Source organism: Quercus lobata, chromosome 3 (assembly GCF_001633185.2).
Source record: "Quercus lobata isolate SW786 chromosome 3, ValleyOak3.0 Primary Assembly, whole genome shotgun sequence".
In the NCBI taxonomy this organism is placed as follows: Eukaryota; Viridiplantae; Streptophyta; class Magnoliopsida; order Fagales; family Fagaceae; genus Quercus; species Quercus lobata.
In genome coordinates, this window is record NC_044906.1 from 23,526,506 (window position 1) to 23,535,554 (window position 9,049).

The following is a 9,049-nucleotide window of genomic DNA, read 5'->3' on the forward strand; positions in this document are numbered from 1 at the left end:
CCAACAATAGGGCCTTTGTATATTTTCGGTATCAAAGTCTTTTCCACTATCTCCTTAATTTAAGTTCTTTATTTTTGTATTTACAACACCACTATAAACATTTATACAATAATAGAGTACATGTTATTCATAAGAAAACAAGAGCAAGAATAGAAAAGACACCCTTGATAAAAATGTGAACTTGCTTTTGTAAGATTGAGATGTGCTTCCCAAGATAAAAGACTGTTATCTAACACACTACCCTTATCAAAGTTCACTATGTATTTCAATGTGCTTGTGATACTCTCAGTTTTTCTTCTATTTTGCTACTATTTTGGTGGATTTTTCATGTTTTTTGCTTCTTCTTTTTCCCTCTAATGGTTCTTTTCCTCAATTACAGATTATTAAAGTACAATTTTGATCACATTAAAATACATTCCTGATCATAGGTTCTCTCTTTTTATCATTTGGTTTGTTGGATATTTAGTTGTTATTAGAAGTGGGTATTTAAGTTTCATTATATATATATATATATATATATATATACATATATATATAGAGAGAGAGAGAGAGAGAAGAGTTTTACACATTTGAATATGTTTCTCAATGTGCATACCAACTATTTGGTTAATTGCCTAAGACAAGGCATAGTCTTTATAGATTGTAGTAAAATTCTTGAAATTATTTGTATCCATATTTGAATATTAAAATCACATCATTGTATGAACATACAACCATTAGTGGAGCCAGGATGCTACCCCTGACTTTGTAAAATTCTTATTTACTGCATTACAAAAATAAGAAAGATAAAGTTTAGCTACAAAATTGATTGTAGTCGAAGGCTACAACTTCTTTTAAAAAAATTAATCTTACTCAATGTTTTGAAAATCTAATCGTTAGATTGCATGTTCTTTACGCTTTTAATACACATACCAATTTTTTTTTCCAATCGGATATTATTTACCATATGATCTGTAAGCTTATATTTTATATATAATTTTAAATTACAAAACTTGCAATTTAAACAATTTATTGATAACATAGTTATTGTTTTTTAATTTTTTAGAAAATTTGCAAGCATGGAGGATTTAAAAAGAAATATAATCCAATGGTAAATTTGTCAAAATTCACCTCTAATAAAAAGATATTAAGTAAGATTATAGTCTAAGGTAACAATTAATTTTGTAATTAAACTTTGTCCAAACAAGAAAGAGTAATACTAGAAATACAAATTTTTTTTACAAACTACTGATGTGATGAGTAGTTATTGGTAAATGAAAAAGTGATGTTGATGGTGGGCTTATATAAAAACCAATAAGAAGTTGGTCACATCAACAGTTTATAAAAACGTTATAATTAAAATGTTTGTAACTGTAGCGTTACTCAACAAGAAATTATACACAGTAAACACTAAGTTATAGCCTAAGGTTATAACTAATTTTGTAACTAAACTTTGTCCAATCAAGAAAGAGTAATACTAAAGATACACACTTTTTTACAAAAAAATTTACAAACTGCTAATATGATGAGTAATTATTGGTAAATGAAAAAAGTGATATTAATAGTGGGCCTAGATGAAAACCAATAATAAGTTGGTTATATCAACAATTTATAAAAATATTATAAAATAGTTTGTGACTGTAACATTACTCAACAAGAAATTATACTTAGTAAACACTAAGTTATACATACACCTCAGAGATTTTGAGAATGTAAAATATATTATTTATTATTATTATTATTATTATTATTATTATTTGTAAACAAAAATGGGATTAATTAAGTTATGCTAGCCCAGGCAGAAAACGAAGGACTGTTGGTAGTAAAACTCGAACCTACGAGGGTATGACGAAATGCCCAACCAACTTTACTAACTGAAACATCCCTGTTGGCGTAAAATATACTATTCGTTTAGTTAGTTTTCTCTCAAAATTGTTTAGTTGTTCCTTAAAATTCATTTGGGCTCAAATTTCAAATTGATTTAGAAAAAACCCAAATTTAAAAAAAAATAAAATAAAAAAAAATAAAAAAAAATCTGGCCCATATCTATCCAAACACAAATCACAAAACAACTTTGTTTCAAGGACTCCTCTTCCATGTCAAGCAAAAGTATTCCTAATAAAGAGAAAATCCTTACACGGTGGTCACCATTTTGAGTTCCAGCCCACCTCCGTTTAAATCAATAATAGCAGTTTGGTCTGTCTGTCTCTGTCTCTCTCTTTGCTAAGCCATCTCTCTCGCTCTCAGCAATCAACTCTTTGCTAACTTAACTAACTAATTCCTCTCAAAAAAAAAAAAAAAAAACTCTTTGGTTTTGTTTGTATATAAAACCGTGTGTGCAAACGTGATATGTGCAAGTGTGAAATTCCACAAAAGACTTTGATAACTGTTTGGTTTGTGCTTTACAGCTTGCTTGCACTTAAATGTTTTGATGATATTAATTTTTCAATTATTTTATTTTATGTGTAAACCGTTTGGTTAACCAAGTTGTGTTACCTGTGTATATGTTTTGTAACCATTTATGTTTTACTTTAACAGCTAAATCTCTTCATGTTCTATTATTTTATTTTATAATAGGTTTTGATAATTGTAATATGTGTAACTATTATATTGAGGTATTGAGAAATTGTAAAGTTGTAATTTACAACTATGTGTTTTGTTGGTTTTAATTCCGTGTCAAATTTGATTGTAATTATGCTCAATCTTTTGTACCCTATATTTGCTGTGGGATTTAATTGTAAAGGTTGTGTGAGAGAGAAAGAGTGTGAAGACTCAAGCAAATTGAAGACTGAAGAGTTTTCGCTGGTAGCTCGCGACTAAGCATCCCGCGAAATGATGCATGTGCTGCACGTGATTTGAATTCAAAGAGTCAAGACAAGATGGAGATAGCTGTGTTTTGCGAGTAGCTCGTGGGTAAGGCCTTCCCACAAGACACTCACAAAACATTCTATTTTGCCAGATTGTCCTATCTAATACACACTTTTTGTACCCACACTTTTTGTAGCCACATTATATATACCCATATTACCCACAAATGTTGAGGAGTGCTTTAGAGAGAAAACTCTAGCTACAAACTTTGAGAGTTAAAGATTGTTATACCCACATTTCTCTACACAATTGCTTGTGAATTTTCCTCAACTCCTACCTCTCCATTTCCATACCATTGAGAGGTTGATAGCCTAAACACTTACCACACCATTTTAAAGTGTCAGGTGAGGTTTTGGTGTTGCTGGGAAGTATTGGAAGTATTAGAAGAAGTCAGGTTTTGGTGAATGCAATCGGGCGTATTGCGGGATCCGGAGAGTTAAACAAGATGCGGTTCCGAGAAGCCTTATTGGAGTAGGAGCTTAGAGGGCTTAGGTACATTAGGTAGATTAGGCTTGGAATGTCTCTTGCTAACCTATGTATCTCAACTGATTGTCTAGTGGATCAATTATCGCTTGGAGGGTGGCGGAGAGGTTTTTCACCGAGTTCTTCGGTTTTCTCTTTGATAACACATCGACGTGTTATCTTGTGTTTGCTTTCTTCTTCCCTACTCTTTTACCTTTTATTTTACTGTTGTGATATTATGATTATGGGTTAGAGTAGCATGTTTGTTTATTTGCTCGCATTTACTCTATTCCGCACTTAGTATTAAGTTAGAGTAAAATCAATCGAGCCGCAACTTTAATTTGGGGGTCTAAATAGCTCTTGTGTTTTCATACATTTTCGAGCATTTAGAGATAAAGATGAATTCAATTTACTTGTTTAATTTCGTTTAATTGCATACACTTCACTGTTAACACTTTCTTTTGTAAAAACTAAAAATTACTATATAAGTAATTTATAAATTTTAATAGTTTATATTTCAAAATATGAGTAATTATAGTGGAAAATATTCACACTTGATGAATATTAATAAATAAAAAGTACTCTTAATCCTTTATCAAAAATGTTAAAACTTTTTGAACCCCTAAAAATGCTCAAAGATCTAAACCTTAAAACTTGGTTAGAGATTAGGACATGAATATATATGTACACACAAGAATTTTGTTATAGTTAGTTTGGCCCCCCTAGAAAAATTTATTGGCTCCTCCACTATTACAAGCACAACAATTATTATGACACAAAGAAGACTATCTCCCGACCAAAGACTAATGAATCTTTTTGTTAATTTTTATTTAATTATTGCCTCAAATTCGTTTTGTTATTCAATTCTATTCTATTCCAGACTAATCATCTCAACATATATTGAGAGGTTTTTAAATTTTTTTTTTTTTAATTTGATCCAAACGAACAATATTCTAATTTGCATAACTCATCCTAATGTAGTACAATAAAAATAAATAAATAAAGTGTGGAATACACTTGAGCATGATCACACCAACAATTGTCCCAGGATAATCTCACCAAACATCTCTGACAGAGGTGATCTTTCGATAGATAGCTCCCGGGAAATTTGCTGCATGGTGGGACGAGATTGAGGATTAGTTCCAGGCATGCAAATGCAAGCTTTGCAACAGACACTACTATCCCTGCGACTTGATTTCTAGGAGGTTCAAGTCGTTGATCCAACACATCCTTCAATAGTATACCATGGGCAGTTGAAGTTGTTGCTAATGATGACGATGATGATGAGAGAAGTGAGATGAGATCTCCCGGATGCTTTCCCATGATCACTTCCAATGTCACCACTCCAAAGCTATAAACATCGCATTTCTCATTCACCTTCATCGTATATGCAAGTTTTGCAAAACCAAAGAAATCAGCTTATCCATTTCGAGTATGGTTAGAAGGTAACCTCTAGTTGCTATACATCTTATTGTTGGATTGCATCCCTTTAACTTCTTCATTTACTATGACGGTGGATAAGTTGAAAATAAAAAGTTTATCTCAGCAACAGTTCTCCTCATCTTTTGGACTAAAATGGTGGTACCTATATTCCTGCACCATGCAAATCTAGGGAACAAAGCACCTACATTTAAACCCAACCATGGTCTTCTTTTTGCCAATACAATTGTGGTGCTGCTTTACATTTTTTTTTTTTTTTTTTTTTTTTTTTTTAAGTATCTGAGATTATTTCAATACCTATGGCTTTATCTCTGAACTTTTTATAAAGTTCATTGATCTTTTATCTCAATCATGTACATGGCTTTATCTTTGAACTTTTTATAAATTCATAGGTTCTTTTACATTAATTTAATGATAAGCTCCCTATACCTCCAAAAACAATGATTAGCAGTAAAACAAATGAAATGCACATGGGCTGCTCGGAGATCAGCCATGCCAATAGAAAATAACTACCTAGAGCAACATATCCAAACATGCCAGCAAATAAAGACCAATTGGATGAGTCTGGCTTCAAAACTTTAGCTGTGCCAAAATCTGAGATGTGAGCATTGTGTTCTAAGTCCAACAAGATGTTCTTGCATGATATGTCTCGATGAACTATTGGAGGTGAGCAGTCGTGGTGCATATAGGATAAACCTTCGGCCACACCTTTAACAATGTTTATCCTCTTTATCCATCCGAATTCTGTTGCCTCTTCCTTGTTGCTAAGTTTCTTTTCCAAGCTTCCCCCTTCCAGGAACTCATAAAGCAAAAATGAGTGTTGCAAATGTGAACAAAACCCATAAAGCCTTACAATGTTGCAATGTCGAATTTCTGTCAATGCACGAATCTCATTCTCGAAACTATCTAGATTGGCGATTCCTTCATCCTCTAATGGGTGAAATTTCTTCACTGCAATTACTTCACCTGTTGGCAGTTCAGCTTTATAAACACTTCCATACCCTCCTACTCTAATACTATATTTGGGGTCAAATTCTTCTGTTGCATCAATGATGTTTTCATACACTATTTTCCCATCATAGCTCCAAATTGTGAACAAATTATCATTCTGTGCTTCTCTTGGATTGTTCTGATTGTTCCTCACCCTTCGGTAGTTGAGAAGAACATAAAGAAACCCAACTACACTGAAAATAAGAAGCAGGGCACCAAAAGAAGGGACTAAAATCAAAATCACAACTTTTCTACTCTCTTTTCCATTAAAGCCGTTACTGATTGTTGAGGGGCAAGCATTCAAACCTGTAGCATTTCCACACAGGTCTTTATTATTAATGAATCCGTCAATTGGAGCCTCAAGGAATGGTTTGCTGTTGGGGAGAGGGCCTTCCAACTAATTGTAAGATATATCAATATTTGTCAAACTTGACATATCAGCAAAAGTTGATGAGATGGAACCGGAGAGCTCATTATGAGAAAGATTCAATGTTTCCAAGTTTTCCAAATTTCCAAGCTGTGGTGGTAACTCTCCCATAAGTAAATTCTGACTGAGATCAAGATTTTGAAGAGAGAATATGTTGCCAATTTCATAGGGAATACTCTCTCTAAATCTATTTTTGCTCAAATTTAAGTACTGTAACATGGAGCATACCTCTAACTGCCTAGGAATCAATCCAGTTAGATTGTTTGCTGCCAGATTAAGAATTCTTAAATTGGAAAATTTTCCAATTTCTGGTGGTACTCTACCTAGAAGTTCATTATCAGCTAGTGTAAGGTTGAACAATAATGTTAGCCTCTCCAACTCCCTTGGAATCTCTCTAGCTATATGATTAGAGGAGAGATCAAGTAGATGTAGCTGAATCATTCCCCCAAGCTGAGGAAGTATTACACCTGAAATTCTATTGTTGGAGATTTTCAGACTCTGTAAATTTTGGCACTGACCCCACTTTGGAGAAAGTTCTCCATAGAAATTGTACTCAAGTCAATGTAGTTCAAATTGGGATATACCCCAAACTGTTCTGATATATTTCCTGTTAGCAGGTTTCTTTCAAGCCTTAATCTATACAAGCTGGAGCAGTTTCTTAAGCTTGTAGGGATGGGGCCTGTCAAATAATTGTCATGTGCTGTGAATAATTCAAGTGATCCACCAATGCATATATGTTGTGGAAGAGAACCAGACAACATGTTGTTACTAAACACCAAGTACTTCAAATATGTAAGATTATTCATTTCTACAGGAATGGAGCCATTCAGTTTATTCATGAACAATCCTAGATGGGTGAGAAATTTGAGGTTTCCAAATTCTCGTGGGATGGGTCCGGATAATTGATTTCCCATAAGGCACAACTTGGTGAGAATGGTCAAGTTTCCTGTAGCGGAAGGAATGGATCCATAAAAGTTATTGCTAAAAAGGAATAGAACAGTTAAGTTTGCCAAGTTTCCTATAGATGTAGGGATTGATCCAGTTAGATTGTTTATTGACAAATCAAGCTCGCTTAGAGATTTTAGCATTCCTATCTCTTGGGGGATTGTTCCAGAAAGTCCATTGTTATTAAGTAGAAGAGTGGATAAATTTCCCAAACTTCCGATTGAAGCAGGTACTGAACCCGTTAAATTGTTCTTAAACAAAGCTTGCTCATTGACGGAGCTCAATATTCCTATTTCATAGGGAATGGATTCATTAATATTGTTTTCAAATAAGTAAACTATTCGTAGAGTTCTCATTAGGCCTATTTCAGATGGTATTCTTCCAAATAGTTGATTGCAAGACAAATCAAGGTAGATGAGCTTAGAAAGGTTACCTAAGAATGAAGGAATGGTTCCATATAGTGAGTTGTTGCTGAGATTAAGACCTAAGAGATTGGGGAAGAGCGAGAAGCTGAAAGTGTGGAGAGTACCTATTAAACCAGAACCTGTGAGGTTTATATGTATGACACTGCTAAACTCATTGCAAGAAATTCCACTTTGATTGCAAGGGCTATTTACAACCTGTGAAGAAAGGAGAGACTGGTTTTGGTTGTCAATGCTTGCTTGCCACTTTAGAAGCGCCTCTACTTCTTGTCCTTCTGTTGGAGATGAAGTAACAAAGGAAGCAGAAAATGATGCAAAGATGAGGATGATGATGTATTTGAACATGACTAGTAAAGCAGCTATATAATTGGAGAGCTATTTGTGTACCAAAGATGCTGTGAATTTAAGTTGTGAAAATTTATTTGTGGCTAAAACTTCAAAGGAAGAGGGACGAATTAGAGAAGAGAATGAATGGCTCGAAGTATGTAGACTCATTTGTCATCGGCTCCATTTCTTAGAGATAAGCTCAAAAGATTCCTTTTGCATTATCTTTTTGTTTTCTTCTATTTTGCTTTATGTTTTTCCCATTCTTCGTCGCCTATTTACTGAGCTTGGGAAAGAAAATAGCTCCATCTTCTATCAGGTGAACATAATATTGAAAACGAATATACCATCTTCCTAATTTAAATCACCCCACTGAAACTTTTTTGTGTTATATTATTTTGTTTCAACCAATCAAGAATCAATGCACCGAGTTTCCCTTCAAAGTCAGAAGTCAAACCTGGTGGCCTACGATATTTTAGATTTTGCAGTACCTCCCCAGATGTATGAATTGGAACAACCATGAGCTTGACTTTCTATCGAAAAGGTGTATAATTTTCCAAGGTTTCAAACATCTTAGGCCCCACGTTTTCCACTTTTCCTAGGTAAGGTGGGTTTTCAATTATCATTTTGCGAATCAAACTAAGACAAGAACATAAATATGGATCATCTTGCAAGTAGTATTTCACCAGTGCACGCATATCAAGCATTGTCATAGAAATTCATATTAAATGACGCTTACGCCAAACAAAGGATAATAATCTTAAAATATGTAGTTATGCAAGCTTTGTCTTCCGCATTTATTCACAAATCACATCAAAATCAATTCCTTATTATAAGATTCATATTTTCGGTACATCACTCCCAAAGTTCCTGATAACAAATGACAGAAAGTTTGGTTCAAGCATTTCTTCAAACAATATGAGGAGAATTGAGAAAACAAAAAATCGAAATTTCATGACCCCTTATCGAAATGACAGAGAAATTCTCTTACCACCCGCCTAACACTTCCGTGCCTCGATCACCTCAGATTCTACAACTTGCCAGCACTGGACATCAAAACAGAGGAGTTACCTCCTTCAATATATACAGTAAGTATAGATGATAGACCGATTGTAGTTTGCTAGCATTCCAACACATGATTTTTTAACGCCAATTTCATGACCCTGACAACCATTATTACCATCCTATCAAT

At 33.8% G+C, this 9,049-nt stretch overlaps 1 pseudogene; it reads right to left on the reverse strand.

Annotated features, from left to right (window-relative positions):
* Nucleotides 1–5,038: 5,038 nt before the first annotated feature.
* On the reverse strand, nucleotides 5,039–7,318 carry LOC115979783 (annotated as a pseudogene).
* Between the last annotated feature and the right edge of the window lie 1,731 nt (nucleotides 7,319–9,049).